This window comes from Doryrhamphus excisus, linkage group LG6 (assembly GCF_037039965.1).
Source record: "Doryrhamphus excisus strain RoL-2023G ecotype Guam linkage group LG6, RoL_Dexc_Guam_v1.1, whole genome shotgun sequence".
NCBI lineage: Eukaryota > Metazoa > Chordata > Actinopteri > Syngnathiformes > Syngnathidae > Doryrhamphus > Doryrhamphus excisus.
This window is the reverse complement of record NC_136362.1, coordinates 24,050,792-24,065,675: the sequence shown is the minus strand read 5'-3', so window position 1 is coordinate 24,065,675 and position 14,884 is coordinate 24,050,792. Positions and strand designations below refer to the sequence as shown.

Sequence of the window (14,884 nt, the reverse complement as noted above, 5' to 3'; positions counted from 1 at the left end):
TGTGGGTAGTTTAAGACCTCAGTCCATCCTGGGGGTGGACATTTCGGGACCTGGGCCTCTTCATCTCTGCAAGGACAAGTACAGAAGATTTTGTCTTCATTGAGTTGTCCTTACTTATCAAGGGCCTGGATAGCTCAGTTGGTAGAGCATCAGACTTTCTATCCTCCTCCTGTGGTCAAGTCCAAAATGCCAGAAGACTTCTGCTTCCTCATCCTTAACACCGAGAAGGCCAAAGAGAAGGGACACAGTCTCTGCCTTTCTGAGTGCAGACCAAAAGCAGTCCCAGGTGGTCTAGTGGCTAGGATTCGATTCCCAGACGGGGAGTGCCTGTTTTGTATGTCACATTGAACCTTGAGCAGGGTTGCGGTTGCAACAACCAGTCCGGGAGAACAAGACCTCTATTCATCTTCTTCTCCAAGTGCTCAGCTGTGTCGTACAATCTGACAGTCCTTTGCTACCAAATCATTCCAGCCATGGATAATGGACCTGACCAGGAAAATGACAGCTGTGGGATTTCAACCAGTGGCTCCTCAGCGAAAGGAGCCTTAATCTGGTGCTTTAGACCACTCATCCACACAACCCAATACGGTGCCCTGATCAGGAAAAAACTGTGACCTTGTTAGGTTCGCTGACAACGGAGGACACTGAAATGGAGCCGCACAAAGGAGGGTACCTGCACTGTTTACGTGTCCGTTGACCAGGTTGCAGATGGATTGTCTTTGTTCCTTTTGAAAATCCACATTTTAACGCCCCATTATTGAAAGACGTAACGACCATCAGGAGGAGTGAGGTTTATTGTGAGGACCTTTAGAACTTCAGTCCAATGCTCTCCCAAGTGGGCTATTTTAGCTGCGATGGTGGGTTCTGCTTTTTCAGTCAGCATTTTAACACCCCATTTATGATGGATGTTAACGACCATCAGGAGGTAGACCGGGATTCGATTGGCGGACTTGGAATTGTTTTTATGTGCAGTGACAGCAGTTCACAGATAGCGCTGAAAGATGACTCGAACCGTTCGACCGAGGACCAAGACAAATCCTATCTCCAGTCAAAACCTAACCAAATGTCAGTTCCCTGACCGGGAATCGAACAACTGCCGCGGTGGTGAGAGCACCAAGTCCCAGCCACTATACAACCAGGGACTGCATCATGGCTGCACTCTGAAAGGCAGAGACTGTGTCGCTTTGACGTACTCCAGCAAAGGAAAATAGTTGTGAGACTGGACCTTCTCTGCCAACACTCCATCAGCAGGGGAATTAGCTCAAATGGTAGAGTGCTCGCTTAGCATGTGAGAGGTAGAGGGATCAATGCCCGCATTCTCCATAAACTCACAACCCGAAAACTCTTTTGTTTTTTGTGATGAAATGTTCCCAAGTAGCGAATACTAATCCGGGCCCCAATCCCGATATCTAGGCCAAATACAGCTATAGGTATCACCCTAAACTGGATTCAGAGTCCAGAGTGCTAACCATTACACCATGGAACCCTTTGTTTTGGATGTGACTGGCACCTTCTGGCGTAACAATGGAGGCTTTGCAAACCAGGACAACAACTTTACTCTTTACGGCGTCTCATTGCGGTTGTGGCTGAGAATGCCACTATTGACTGAATTTGGATTAGATAATCAAGTCTTGTGGTGGAGAGTCTCAGGTGTAGAGTCTCAGGTGGAGAGGTGTGACGTTTCTGATCGAATTCAGAGGTCATCAGTTGGTCGTGAAAACGGTCTTGGCACTTCTTTTCACGATGAAAGGTATGAAAACAGCCCTGTTGCATTGGCCGGGAATTGGACCCGGGTCTACCACGTGCATCGATCCTGGACTCATTTCCGATCCTAACATCTCTTTTACAAAAGGCAAAGAACTCCTAGAAGACTGCGGGCATTGATCCCACAACAAGACAAGACAAGGTGATACCTATGGCTGTATTTGGCCTAGATATCGGGATTGGGGCCCGGGTTAGTGTTTGGTACTTGGGAACATTTAATCACAAAAAACAAAAGAGATTTTGGAGAATGCGGGCATTGATCCCGCTACCTCTCACATGCGAAGCGAGCGCTCTACCATTTGAGCTAATTCCCCTGCTGTTGCAGCGTTGGCAGAGAAGGTCCAGTCTCATAACTATTTTGGTTCATTTGCTGGAGTACGTCAAAGCGACACAGTCTCTGCCTTTCTGAGTGCAGAACGAAAGCAGTCCCTGGTGGTCTAGTGGCTAGGATTCGGCGCTTTCACCGCTGCGGCCCGGGTTCGATTCCCGGTCAGGGAATTGACATTTGGATAGGTTTTGACTGGAGATAGAGTCGCCAGATGGTCAACCTCCCACCTGTAGGCGAACTCGTCGTCCACAGTACCGAGGCCATGTCGGCGAAGACGGCAGTACCCTTCCCCCACTTTAGGCCCCGACTGAAAAAGCAGAACCCACCATCGCAGCTAAAATAGCCCACTTGGGAGAGCGTTGGACTGAAGTTCTAAAGGTCCTCACAATAAACCTCACTCCTCCTGATGGTCGTTAAGTCTTTCAATAATGGGGCGTTAAAATGTGGATTTTCAAAAGGAACAAAGACAATCCATCTGCAACCTGGTCAACGGACACGTAAACAGTGCAGGTACCCTGCTTTGTGCGGCTCCTTTTCAGTGTCCTCCATTGTCAGCGAACCTCCTGATCAGGGCACCGTTTTAGGTTGTGTGGATGAGTGGTCTAAAGCACCAGATTAAGGCTCCTTTTGCTCAGGGGGCACTGGTTGTTGCACAATTTTCCACAGCTGCGGCTCGGGTTCGATTCCCGGTCAGGGAATTGACATTTGGATGGAGTCGCCAGATGGTCAACCTCCCACCTGAGTTTCTGTTTTGTATGTCACAATGTGACGTATAACCTTGAGTAGGGTTACGATTCGGGTCTCAATCTACCCGATCTTGAGAGCAAGACCTCTCTCAATCTCAATCTGATACAACTAATTTAACTAATTGATGTCCCCACGAGAATAGCCAACTACATTCAGTGGACACTCATCAACTATCAAGAGATAGTTGCTCAAATTACAAGCCTAGCAAAGAGGGGCTCGTTTGTTCAATTTCAGCAGTCCACTTCTGGTATTTCCATGACTCTGGTTTTCATACTTTTTATCCGAGGTCATGTTGAAGTACAAAGAGTGTTTTCCGGAGAAACGCAAGACCCCAGGATGCAATAGGTCTGCTTTGTGCACTTTTCAGCAGCGGTCATGTGGTCCTGGTTTACTGGGTGACGCCACTTCACGATGCAAGAAGCTGTCAGAAGTGGGATTCGAACCCACGCCTCATTAGAGACTGCGGCCTCTAATGAGGTTCGAAACTGGGTGGAAACATGGCCTTGTGGACATGTGCTTGATCTTTGAAGGGACTTGAACTCTTGAGCCTCAAATTAAAAGTCTGATGCCCTACAAACTGAGCCCCCATGCCTTTGGTCAGAAGACTTGTTTTTGTGTATTTGGAATGAAATGTTTTCTGCATGTTGAACGATTTTCAACAGGAAAAATATCTTCCAGATGTATCAATAAAAGTGATGAATCACCAAATGTGGGGCTCGAACCCAATCATGAGCTTAAGAGTCTCATGCTCTACCGACTGAGCTAATCGGGCCTTTTTCTGCTCTAGATATCATTTTTTTTCTCTGTTTTTATTGATGTGGCCATCCTGATGTTTGATCAATTCCACAGCTGACCTAGTTTCTCAGGGAACAGAAGGAGCGAGACGTTCAGTCATCGCTGAGAACTTTGGAAGTGGAGTCACCTTAAGTATGGTCTGCTTTGGTGAACTTCAGAGACATCATGACCAGTCTGCATCAAAGCATTGTCTTGTCATGGCCACGGAAGTCCATCAGCAGAGGTAGTGGGGTCCGTAAGCGCGTCACTAGACTGAGCTGTCGGAAAAGTGCTGTCATGGTCTTTGTATAGGGGAACAATTACAGGAGTTTTTCAGGGTCAGGATGGCCGAGTGGTCGAAGACGCTGCATTCAGTCTCTAATGAGGCGTGGGTTCGAATCCCACTTCTGACAGCGTCTTGAATCTTGAAGTGGTGTCACCCAGTAAACCAGGGGGGCTTTTCAACATGGCCGCTGCTGAAAAGTCTACAAAGCAGGCCTATTGCATCCTGGGGTCTTGCATTTCTCCAGAAAATAGTCTCGGATGAAAAGTATCAGAGTCATGGAAATACCAGAAGAGGAGTGCTGGAATTCAACAAAGGTGCCCCTCTTTTACACTCCTCTGCTGAGTGTCCACTGAATGTGGGTGGGTGTTCTCGGGGGAACATAAATTAGTTAAATTAGTTGTATCACTGGTTGAAATGCCACAGCTGGCATTTTCCTGGTCAGGTCCATTATCCACGACTGGAATGATTTGGCAGCAAAGGACTGTCAGATTGTACAACACAGCTGAGCACTTGGAAACGAAAATTAAGAGGGGTCTTGTTCTCGTGAGAAGGGTTTGCTCTACCTGAATCGTAACCCTACTCAAGGTTCAACTCAAGGTTCATTGTGACATACAAAACAGGAACTCCCTGTCTGGGAATTGTACCCCAGGGGGTGATACTGTCCACTATACAATATATCTGGGGACGTCAACCAATGAAATCCATCCATTTTCTGTACCTTTTCTGTATCCTCATCAACGGACTGTATTCCCCACCCGTTACCAGCATGGGGACATTCCAACCCAAGATGAGAACACACTGGACCAGGTACACAGCAACATACGTGGCACAGACACAGCTTCACACTGCCCCCACTTTTAGCCACGACTGAAAAAGCAGAACGCCACCTTAGAAGCTGAAATACTCACTTGGGAGAGTGTTAGACTGACGTTCTGAAGGTCCCTGATTCAAGGCTGGGTTTCAGCACAATCCCTGTTTATGTTGTGGAGGGGAGTTGTGTTGTGTGGTTTGGTCCTACTTTAGGCTGCAGTTCGATGCTCTGGGCTTCCACTACAGGCGCGCCTCTACAAATAATAAGGTAAGCAGAAACCTTTTTATTCAAATTCTGCTATTGGTCAATAACAAATTTGGTGGAAACCTGGTAGCATTGTGTCTGTAATTATTGTCTTGGGGGAATATTATTAAGCTAGCAGGTGTGTTGACATAGTGTGTGTTTTGTGACATTATTGTGAAGTTTTGAGAAAACCGGTGTGTGTTCCAGTATACTGCGTGGTCCGGGACCACGAAGGGTCGGCGTACCCAACTGGGTGGAGGGCCGTAAATGTAACGCTCCATTCCAGGTCCTGTGAAGGGCAGTACACCAGCAGGCGGTGAGGGGAACGCTTCACATGGATGCTTAAATAGACAGGGTCTATTTGATAACTTTCATTATTGCTCAACATCCTTGCAACTATCAGTTTTGTATTTGTTTTTTGTTTTAATTGTTGTGGGAATAGAATGGAACGTGAGTTGGACCGAGAATGTGAGGAGTGGGAAATGTGTGGGGGTCCCCCGAGGGTGTCAGAAAGTGAGTTGTTTGGTCTTGTGGAAGGTCAGGTTATGAGTGGCTTGGTAAGTCAGGATAAGAATAAAGATAGACAGATGGTACGTAAAACATGGGAAGTGTGTGATGGACAGAGTTGGGATAATATTGTGAAGGTTCAGAGTAAGTTAAGACAGGAGGAGGAAAAGATTATGAAATAAATAAGACAGGTGGAGGAGAAAATTCAGCAGGCGTCATTCTGGCAGAAGTGAGAACTTAAGAAGACGCCGAAAAAATTAGAAGATTCCAGGCGAATGATTCATTCGATGGGGGATGGCAAGCTTGGCTTTGGCCGCCCCGTACATGACGCGGGAAAATCAGTCGAAGGCGACAAGGGCCCTAGTGGTCACGCCATCGGCACCCCCGCCCGATTCTAACCCTCCCAGTGGAGTCTATCCTACTCTAAGATTCCAGGGAGAAGTCGACATTAATGGGGAGGACTTACATAGACACGTTCCGACCCTACAACAAGCAAGGCGCCATCCCCCAACAGACATAGGCAGCCCCGTGCCACAGGTTGGCGACCCGTCAGTGGAGACTGGCGGTGCGACTTCCTGCACGGGTGCGCCGCAAAACATGTCCCTTATAGATTCGGCCAGACACAGTAAAAGCATATCTAAGATTTTAAAACGAATTGACATGTCTAATGTGTTGCCAGAAGGCAGTACCAGGAGCCGATACACTGCTGAGACAGATTACGGCAGGCGCCAGCCGGCGACACCTACGGCGGAACGGGATACACAATCGGAAGATGACATATCCCTAACGCCGTCTTCACCAGCCCCTGTGAGACGGGACAACACAGGGGCTCGATCTAAAACAGTTATGCCTTTAAAAGTTGACGTGATGGGCCAGCACACGGTATACACACCTTTTACCATAATAGACATTGACGGCATGTGTCGTAAGTTGCCTCCACTAGCCCGTGGAGCAGACCCATGGATCAACGAGGTATTGCGCCTCACAGCTGGCCTCAGTTTGGCCTGGGGAGACGTCCGCTGTCTGTGACCACACTGTTTCAGGCAGTGCTAGCTGGAATGCCCTCGTCAGTGGCTAATAAATTAAAAGATGTTCCTAATCTGTCAGTCGAAATAGAAAAATCATACAAAGCGATCTTGTTACACCACATGCGCAGGCACCGTGAGGAGGAGGACGAAAAAGATAAAACACAAAAGGATTCAGCAGCACAACTATTGAAATTATAATCGGCTAAAGAACGAGAGTTCACCTCAGATAAAAAGGAGAAAAACATAATGTGGCAGGGGCGTGGTGGCATATCTAACCGAGGTGGGAGAAGGGGTGGACCGTCTCAGGGCTACACTGGCGTTTCGTGTGCGGAGCTCTTGACCACTGGGCACGGGATTGCCTCACCTGCACTGGACAGTGGCCACCATCAGGACCACCGCAGTCGCTCCCACAACAACAGCAGCAGCAACCATGGGCTCATCAACCACAAGGCATGCAGTCACAAGGAGGCTCACGTGGGCGGGTCGGCCCATTCCACCGACCTCAGCAACAGCAAGCGGCTTCTCAACCTCCCAAGACTACCAAGACCAGGACGGCGGTGCCAACTGGTTTGAACTTGCTTGGTCGTGACATATTGACTGCTTCTAATGCTACTATTTTGTGCACAGACTCTGGTTTAACCCTGACGTTGCCAGATGGCACGACAGTGGACTGCAACAACCAAAGTACAGGAGGACAATACCTGCTCAAAGAACTGCCGGCAACCGCAACAGCCAACATTTATTGGTGCCTTCTGACTCAGACTTCTTCACCAAGCAGTGTGGTGTCAGTCTATGAGACGTGGAAACCATGGATCCTGTCCAAGGCCACGTATATGCCTCCCACCACCCCGTTACATTGCACATTGTTTTACGACACACAACAGGATATGACATATCAGGAAGGTATGGAGTAGTGGTTAAATTCTTCTCGTCTTTTCGCAGGTCCTGAGGGGGTGGCGGCCAGCGTCTATTTTGTTAAGTTGGAACAGGCCTGGTACAAAGGCACCCCTGATTCGGCGCCACACATCTCTTTGGCTGTGGCCCCAGGACATGAACAACGGTCCTTGGGTCCCATGGTGAAACGGTTGTCGGCAGCTAAAGACTGGACGCCGCTCCCTGAGGTACCGCAGGTACAACACTCTCCCTCGGAGTCGGCGTATCATGTGGTGTGCCAATGCACAGACGTGTCCGTTGTTCAACATCGCTTGATTGACAGGTACGAGCTAAAAACACTGACAGATCACGAACACTCCCGACCCATGTTGGACACCATCCCAGAGGGGGTGTGGTCCAACGGTCCATTTGACGTAGGTTTTTGTGAGTTGAAAGTATCTTGCTTTCACCTATCATGGCAAACGGTTCCAGTACACCCGCATGCCCTAAGGTTTCAAGAACAGCCCTGGTTTGTTCAATCATCATTTGCGCCAGGCGTTGTCAGTTTTGCAGCTTCCAGATGGATGGACGATCTCCTCCTCGCCACTGACTCTGCTGATTGTTGTTTGCAGGCCACAGAAGCCGTGCTGCTGTGCCTGTACGAATTGGGTTTCAAAGTCTCACGCAAAAAGCTACAATGCTGGAGGTAAACTGTCACCTTTCTGGGTCGTATTCTCTCAGCTGCTGGCTACGCCATGTCGGACGCCCATCGTGCGTCCATCCTCAGGCATCCTAAGCCTTCCACGGTGGGTGAAATGCTGTCCTTTTTGGGACTGTGTGGTTACAGTCGACAGTACATTCCCTGCTACGTGGAACGCACTGCACCCTTGCGCGCGTTAGTGCGTGCCAAGGGCTCTAAGCATGCCAACGCCAGGCTGGACTGGGACTCGGGGACTTCACTAGCCTTTGTGACCCTAGTTCAGTCGTTGGCCTCTGCTTTGGCTGTACAGACAACCGTTGTGTACTCGTTACACCGCGGGGGTCGCGACTCTCATCCAAAAGACCGGCCTGCCCCGGAGGATGTCTCATCTCTTAGGTTGCCTCGGCCTGCATTGGATGCAGCCCGTGAGGGGGGAAGAGGTGGTGAAGATGTCGCTGCCCTTGGCGATATCCCGAGCCCTGGGGGCTCCTCCTCCCCAACCAACAACTGAGGCGATTTCTGGATTAACTAACGCACACACACACACACACACACACAACATACAGTGAAGAAAATAAGTATTTGAACACCCTGCTATTTTGCTATTTCTCCCACTTAGAAATCATGGAGGGGTCTGAAATTTTCATCGTAGGTGCATGTCCACTGTGAGAGAGATAAACTAAAAAGAAAAATCCAGAAATCACAATGCATGATTTTTTAACAATTTATTTGTGTGATACAGCTGCAAATAAGTATTTGAACACCTGTGTATCATCTAGAATTCTGACCCTGAAAGACCTGTTAGTCTGCCCATTAGAAGTCCACCTGCACTCCATGTATCATCCTGAATCAGATGCACCTGTTTGAGGTCGTTAGCTGCATAAAGACACCTGTCCACCCCATACAATCAGTAAGACTTTAACTTGTAACATGGCGAAGACCAAAGAGCTGTCCAAAGACACCAGAGACAAAATTGTACACCTCCACAAGGCTGGAAAGGGCTACGGAGCAATTACCAAGCAGCTTGGTGAAAAAAGGTCCACTGTTGGAGCTATCATTAGAAAATGGAAGAAGCTAAACATGACGGTCAATCTCAATCGGAGTGGAGCCCCATGCAAGATATCACCTCGTGGGGTCTCAATGATTCTAAGAAAGGTGAGGAATCAGCCCAGAACTACACGACAGGACTTGGTCAATGACCTGAAAAGAGCTGGGACCACCGTTTCCAAGGTTACTGTAGGTAATACACTAAGACGTCATGATGTGAAATCATGCATGGCACGAAAGGTTCCCCTGCTTAAACCAGCACATGTCAAGGCCCGTCTTAAGTTTGCATATGACCATTTGGATGATACAGAGGAGTCATGGGAGAAAGTTTTATGGTCAGATGAGACCAAAATAGAACTTTTTGGTCATAATTCCAATAAGCGTGTTTGGAGGAAGAAGAATGAAGAGTACAATCCGAAGAACACCATCCCTACTGTGAAGCATGGGGGTGGTAGCATCATGCTTTGGGGGTGTTTTTCTGCACATGGGACAGGACGAGTGCACTGCATTAAAGAGAGGATGACTGGGGCCGTGTATTGTGAGATTTTGGGGAACAACCTCCTTCCCTCTGTCAGAGCATTGAAGATGGGTCGTGGCTGGGTCTTCCAACACGACAACGACCCGAAGCACACAGCCAGGAAAACCAAGGAGTGGCTCCGTAAGAAGCATATCAAGGTTCTAGCATGGCCCAGCCAGTCTCCAGACCTGAACCCAATCGAAAATCTTTGGAGGGAGCTCAAACTCCGTGTTTCTCAGCGACAGCCCAGAAACCTGACTGATCTAGAGAAGATCTGTGTGGAGGAGTGGGCCAAGATCCCTCCTGCAGTGTGTGCAAACCTGGTGAAAAACTACAGGAAACGTTTGACCTCTGTAATAGCAAACAAAGGCTACTGTACCAAATATTAACATTCATTTTCTCAGGTGTTCAAATACTTATTAGCAGCTGTATCACACAAATAAATTGTTAAAAAATCATGCATTGTGATTTCTGGATTTTTCTTTTTAGTTTATCTCTCTCACAGTGGACATGCACCTACGATGAAAATTTCAGACCCCTCCATGATTTCTAAGTGGGAGAAATAGCAAAATAGCAGGGTGTTCAAATACTTATTTTCTTCACTGTACATGCAAGCGGCAAACTATATTACATGCCACTTAGGATAAGCTTCCTGGCTTTGTTTTGACATTTTTGTCATTAGCAATACTTCTTTATCTCACTCTGTGCTCTTTTTCATCTGTAGGTGTGGTCGGAGGCCGAATAACTGCCATGGCGGTCCCAGACGGAATGGTGTCCACTAGTGCTTCTAAACGTTACAAGAGAGAGTTCCAGACGAATGTAAATTAGTCAATCAGATTGCAGCAGGTTTTGAGTCAATTATCCCTTGGATCACCGTTAATAAAAATGTTGATTGCATCAATTATGTGCATTACAATCTAAAGCGCCTCTCAAATCAGACCAAACAAGGCTTCAAGGCGGTAAGTGAACAGTTGTGGGCCACGTCTTTGATGTCCTTTCAAAATCGTATCGCTCTCGATATGTTATTGGCAGAAAAACATGGCGTGTGTGCATTGATTGGTACGGAATGTTGCACTTTCATCCCAAACATTACGGCACCGGGTGGTCGTTTGTCTCGTGCAATTGAAGGTCTCACAGCTTTGAATAAACGCATGAAATCATATGTCGGTGTGGACACCAGCCCGTGGGACTCGTTGATGAGCTACTTTGGTAAGGGGAAAGAGTTGGCCTCCGGCATTATTATTACAGTTTTAGTGTTTCTTGTTTTGGCTGGTCTTTTCATTTGTTCGTTGTCAGTTTGCTGTTGTCTCCCGTGTTCCAAGTGCCTTTTCCAGCTCATCCTGTCCAGGGTGATGGCGGCCGATGGGCGAGGTCAATACCAGTTGGCCCGCCTGCATCCACTGCCCCCACAGGGTGACCGGGTGCTTCTTCCCTAACTCTGATCCGGTATTTCACCTTGTGGCCTCTGTTGAGGCCATGAGGGGGATTGAAGGATTTCATATATGTTTGTCTCCTATTCTTTGTGTCTCATATATGTTTGTCTCCTATTCTTTGTGTCTCATATATGTTTGTCTCTTATTCTTTGTGTCTCATGTATGTTTGTCTCCTATTCTTTGTGTCTCATGTATGTGTGTCTCCTATTTCTTGTGTCTCACTCATATAACTATGCACTACATTTAATCAAGTAGAACCAAGCAACCTTGGGCAAATCACAGGACACATAATCGCTTTCAGGCACATACAGTTCCGAAACTCTCCTACACATCCACAATTTTGACTAACTACAGATAACGGGAGAACATGACGTTGGCAGCCATGGCCTGTCGATAGCGGCTGGCTCCACCGCTCCACCCCGCCCGCCCTGCGTTGGTGAAAAGACGTCGGCCGAGGAAAGGAGGGGGGCCACCTGTGATACGCCAGAGATCTACCGACATTTCTTAGCATAATAAAAGCCGGGCAGGGACAGTTAGCTGTACTCATTTGTTCTGACCTGTAAGTAAAGCCTACGTCTCTGCAGGTGTTAGGGGAAGACTTATGGGCCCGGAGCTCCGTGTAATCTGACTGGTCTGAGAGTAAACCATATAACTGACAAGTTTGTTGTCATCTCTTGCCTCCAACACGACACCCACAGGAATCACTGACCTAAGAACAGGTGGTCAAATTCCAACAGTTGCGACTTGGCAAACAGTTTGAAACGGCTTATTGGCTGGCTTCATTCTTCAAAAGGCCGGAGATGAGGTTACAAGACAAACCAGTGACCTCAAGGGCACACCTTGAGTCCACCTGGCCGTGTTCTCTAGACGAGTCTCTTGTAATGTAATAGTGAAGAAACACAGTCCGTGAGTTATTGTTCCCAAGTACCAAACACTAATCTGATCCCAAGTCCGGATTTCTATGCCAAAAAAAGCCTTAGGTCTAACCCTAAACCCAGTCCTAACTGCCTTCTCCAGTCAAGCACCTTATCTTGTTGTGTAGTACTGACCAGAAACTCAAGTCTATCATAAAACTGAGCTCAGTCCGCTTAAAAGCCCCTTCCTTCAGGTTTCCATAGTGTAGTGGTTATCACGTTTGCCTCACACGCAAAAGGTCCCCAGTTCGAAACTGGGTGGAAACATGGCCTTTCAAGTCCTTCTTTTACAAAAAAAAATCAAGATGACAAATGGGAACAAGGATATGTGCTTGATCTCTGAAGGGACTTGAACTCTTGACCCTCAGATTAAAAGTCTGATGCCCTACGAAGTGAGCCGCCAGGAGTTTTGGTCAGAAGACTTGTTTTTGTGCATTTGGAATGAAATGTTTTCTGCATGTTGAACAATTTTTAACATGAAAGATATCTTTCAGATGTATAAATAAAAGTGCTGAATCGCCCAATGTGGGGCTCGAACCCACGACCATGAGATTAAGAGTCTCATGCTCTACCGACTTTTTCTGCTCTCGATATGATTTTTTTTGTATCAATTCCACAGTTGATCAGGGCATCGTTTTGGGTTGTGTGGATGAGTGGTCTAAAGCACCAGATTAAGGCTTTGCTCAGGAGCCACTGGTTGAAATCCCACAGCTGTCATTTTTCTGGTCAGGACCATTATCCACGACTGGAATGATTTGGTAGCAAAGGACTGTCAGATTGTACAACACAGCTGAGCACTTGGAGAAGAAGATGAATAGAGGTCTTGTTCTCCCGGACTGGTTGTTGCAACCGCAACCCTGCTCAAGGTTCAACGTGACATACAAAACAGGAACTCCCCGTCTGGGACTCGAACCGCGTAATCTTCCATGTGACAGGCGGAGATACTGGCCACTATACTAACAAGGACTGCTGCTGAGTTGATGTAGTGTCGATTGGCCAAAGCGGAATTGATCCTTCCCATTTTCTGGAGCTCTGTAGGAAGTTAGACTGAAGTTGTAAAGGTCCCTGGTTCAAGCCCTGTTTTCGGAACAATCCCTGTTCATGTTGTGACTTGGCAAATAGTTTGACAAGGCTTATTGGCTGGCTGAAAGGACCTTAACTTCATTCTTCAAAAGGCCAGACATCCAGCCATCCAGACAAGGTTAGAGGAGGTTACAAGTCTATTTACAAACCATTGACTCCAAGGGCACAAGTTGAGTCCACCGAGATATCAAAGTGACCCAGAGGGTGACTAAAGTGTTTCTTTCAAGCCGCGATTGTGATGTCTTGTTTTGTTGAAGAAAAGCCCATAATTTCTGGAACAATTTTCCCTACAAAGGAGACATCTTTGTCTATTTGTTTTATTTATTTTGAGGGCAAAATGAGACTTGCTGGAACCTACTTGCCCTGCAGCAATTGAGTGTTTGGACTGAGTCTTCTTGTAAGAGTATGATGACTTATTGACTTACTCTACAAATCAGTGGTAACCGTGGATCAGGATGAGGTCCCCAAAAGACGCCAATGTCTGTGACAGCTGATGTTAAGGATCAGCTGATCAGAAGATACTTGGTTTGTGTGCGGGGCCACAAGCCTTTCCAGTTCCAGTTAAAAGCCAGGCTCCTCATGTAGTTTCCATAGAGTACCAAGGGATTGTCCTGTTGCCCTCGTATTTTGAGGGCAAAAAGGAGGCATTTGCAAGTGGACCTCAGACCTGGTCACCTGAACAGGGACTTGAATCCCGGACACTCAGATCAAACGTTTCATGTTCAGGTGACCGGCTCAACCTTTGTCTTGTCTGACCACGAACTCTTTTTGTCCAGAAGATATTTGGATTGTCCATGTGGGTAGTTTAAGACCTCAGTCCATCTTGGGGGTGGACATTTCGGGGCCTCTTCATCTCTGCAAGGCCTCGGTGGAATGGTTGGGGTCACCTTGTTTTGCTTTGTTTTGTGGTGCGGCTGGACTTTCTGTTAGACATGGGGGGGGCTGTGTCACCCGCGAGGACATTGGACAAAAGTCACTGCAGAAATTTCATGTCAGTGTGAAGAATGTAGAAAGGAGCCATGCAAAAAGGGAAACAATCTCGAGTTATATCACACCAAAGTTGTTGCTATTAAGAGCCATGCATTCATGTAATCTTAGACTATTCTTAAACCAAAGGAGTGCATCAGGGGGCATCCGGATTTGAACCGGAGACCTCTTGATCTGCAGTCAAATGCTCTACCACTGAGCTATACCCCCTCAAACACACCAAACATGGTTACACGATGGGAACTAAGTTCTGCATATGCACTAAACCAGCACACATCCTCATGGTGAACGGGAGAAATTAACCAACAAAGGTTGACTTCTTGATGGGTCATCGAGGTCCAAAAGGTGTACTTAAACAAGTTATTCCTTGTGCGCTAGTTTCAGCCCCACAGTGGGCGGTTCAGCACTTTTGGTGATACATCGTCAAGATTTCTTTCCTGTGGAAAATTGTGCAACAACCAGTGCCCCCTGAGCAAAAGGAGCCTTAATCTGGTGCTTTAGACCACTCACCCACACAACCTAAAACGGTGCCCTGATCAGGAGGTTCGCTGACAATGGAGGACACTGAAAAGGAGCCGCACAAAGCAGGGTACCTGCACTGTTTACGTGTCCGTTGACCAGGTTGCAGATGGATTGTCTTTGTTCCTTTTGAAAATCCACATTTTAACGCCCCATTATTAAAAGACGTAACGACCATCAGGAGGAGTGAGGTTTATTGTGAGGACCTTTAGAACTTCAGTCCAACGCTCGCCCAAGTGGGCTATTTTAGCTGCGATGGTGGGTTCTGCTTTTTCAGTCGGGGCCTAAAGTGGGGGAAGGGTACTGCTGTCTTCGCCGACATG

The 14,884-nt window shown here is 47.4% G+C and overlaps 3 non-coding genes across 3 annotated transcripts; 2 read left to right on the top strand and 1 right to left on the bottom strand.

Moving 5' to 3' along the window:
- The first annotated feature begins 2,190 nt into the window (after window positions 1-2,190).
- On the top strand, window positions 2,191-2,262 carry trnae-uuc (transfer RNA glutamic acid (anticodon UUC)). The gene has a single exon. It is a non-coding gene; the product is annotated as a tRNA-Glu (tRNA).
- Window positions 2,263-12,166: 9,904 nt separating this feature from the next.
- Window positions 12,167-12,239, top strand: trnav-cac (transfer RNA valine (anticodon CAC)). Its single transcript has one exon. It is a non-coding gene; the product is annotated as a tRNA-Val (tRNA).
- Window positions 12,240-14,180: 1,941 nt separating this feature from the next.
- Window positions 14,181-14,252, bottom strand: trnac-gca (transfer RNA cysteine (anticodon GCA)). Its single transcript has one exon. It is a non-coding gene; the product is annotated as a tRNA-Cys (tRNA).
- Between the last annotated feature and the right edge of the window lie 632 nt (window positions 14,253-14,884).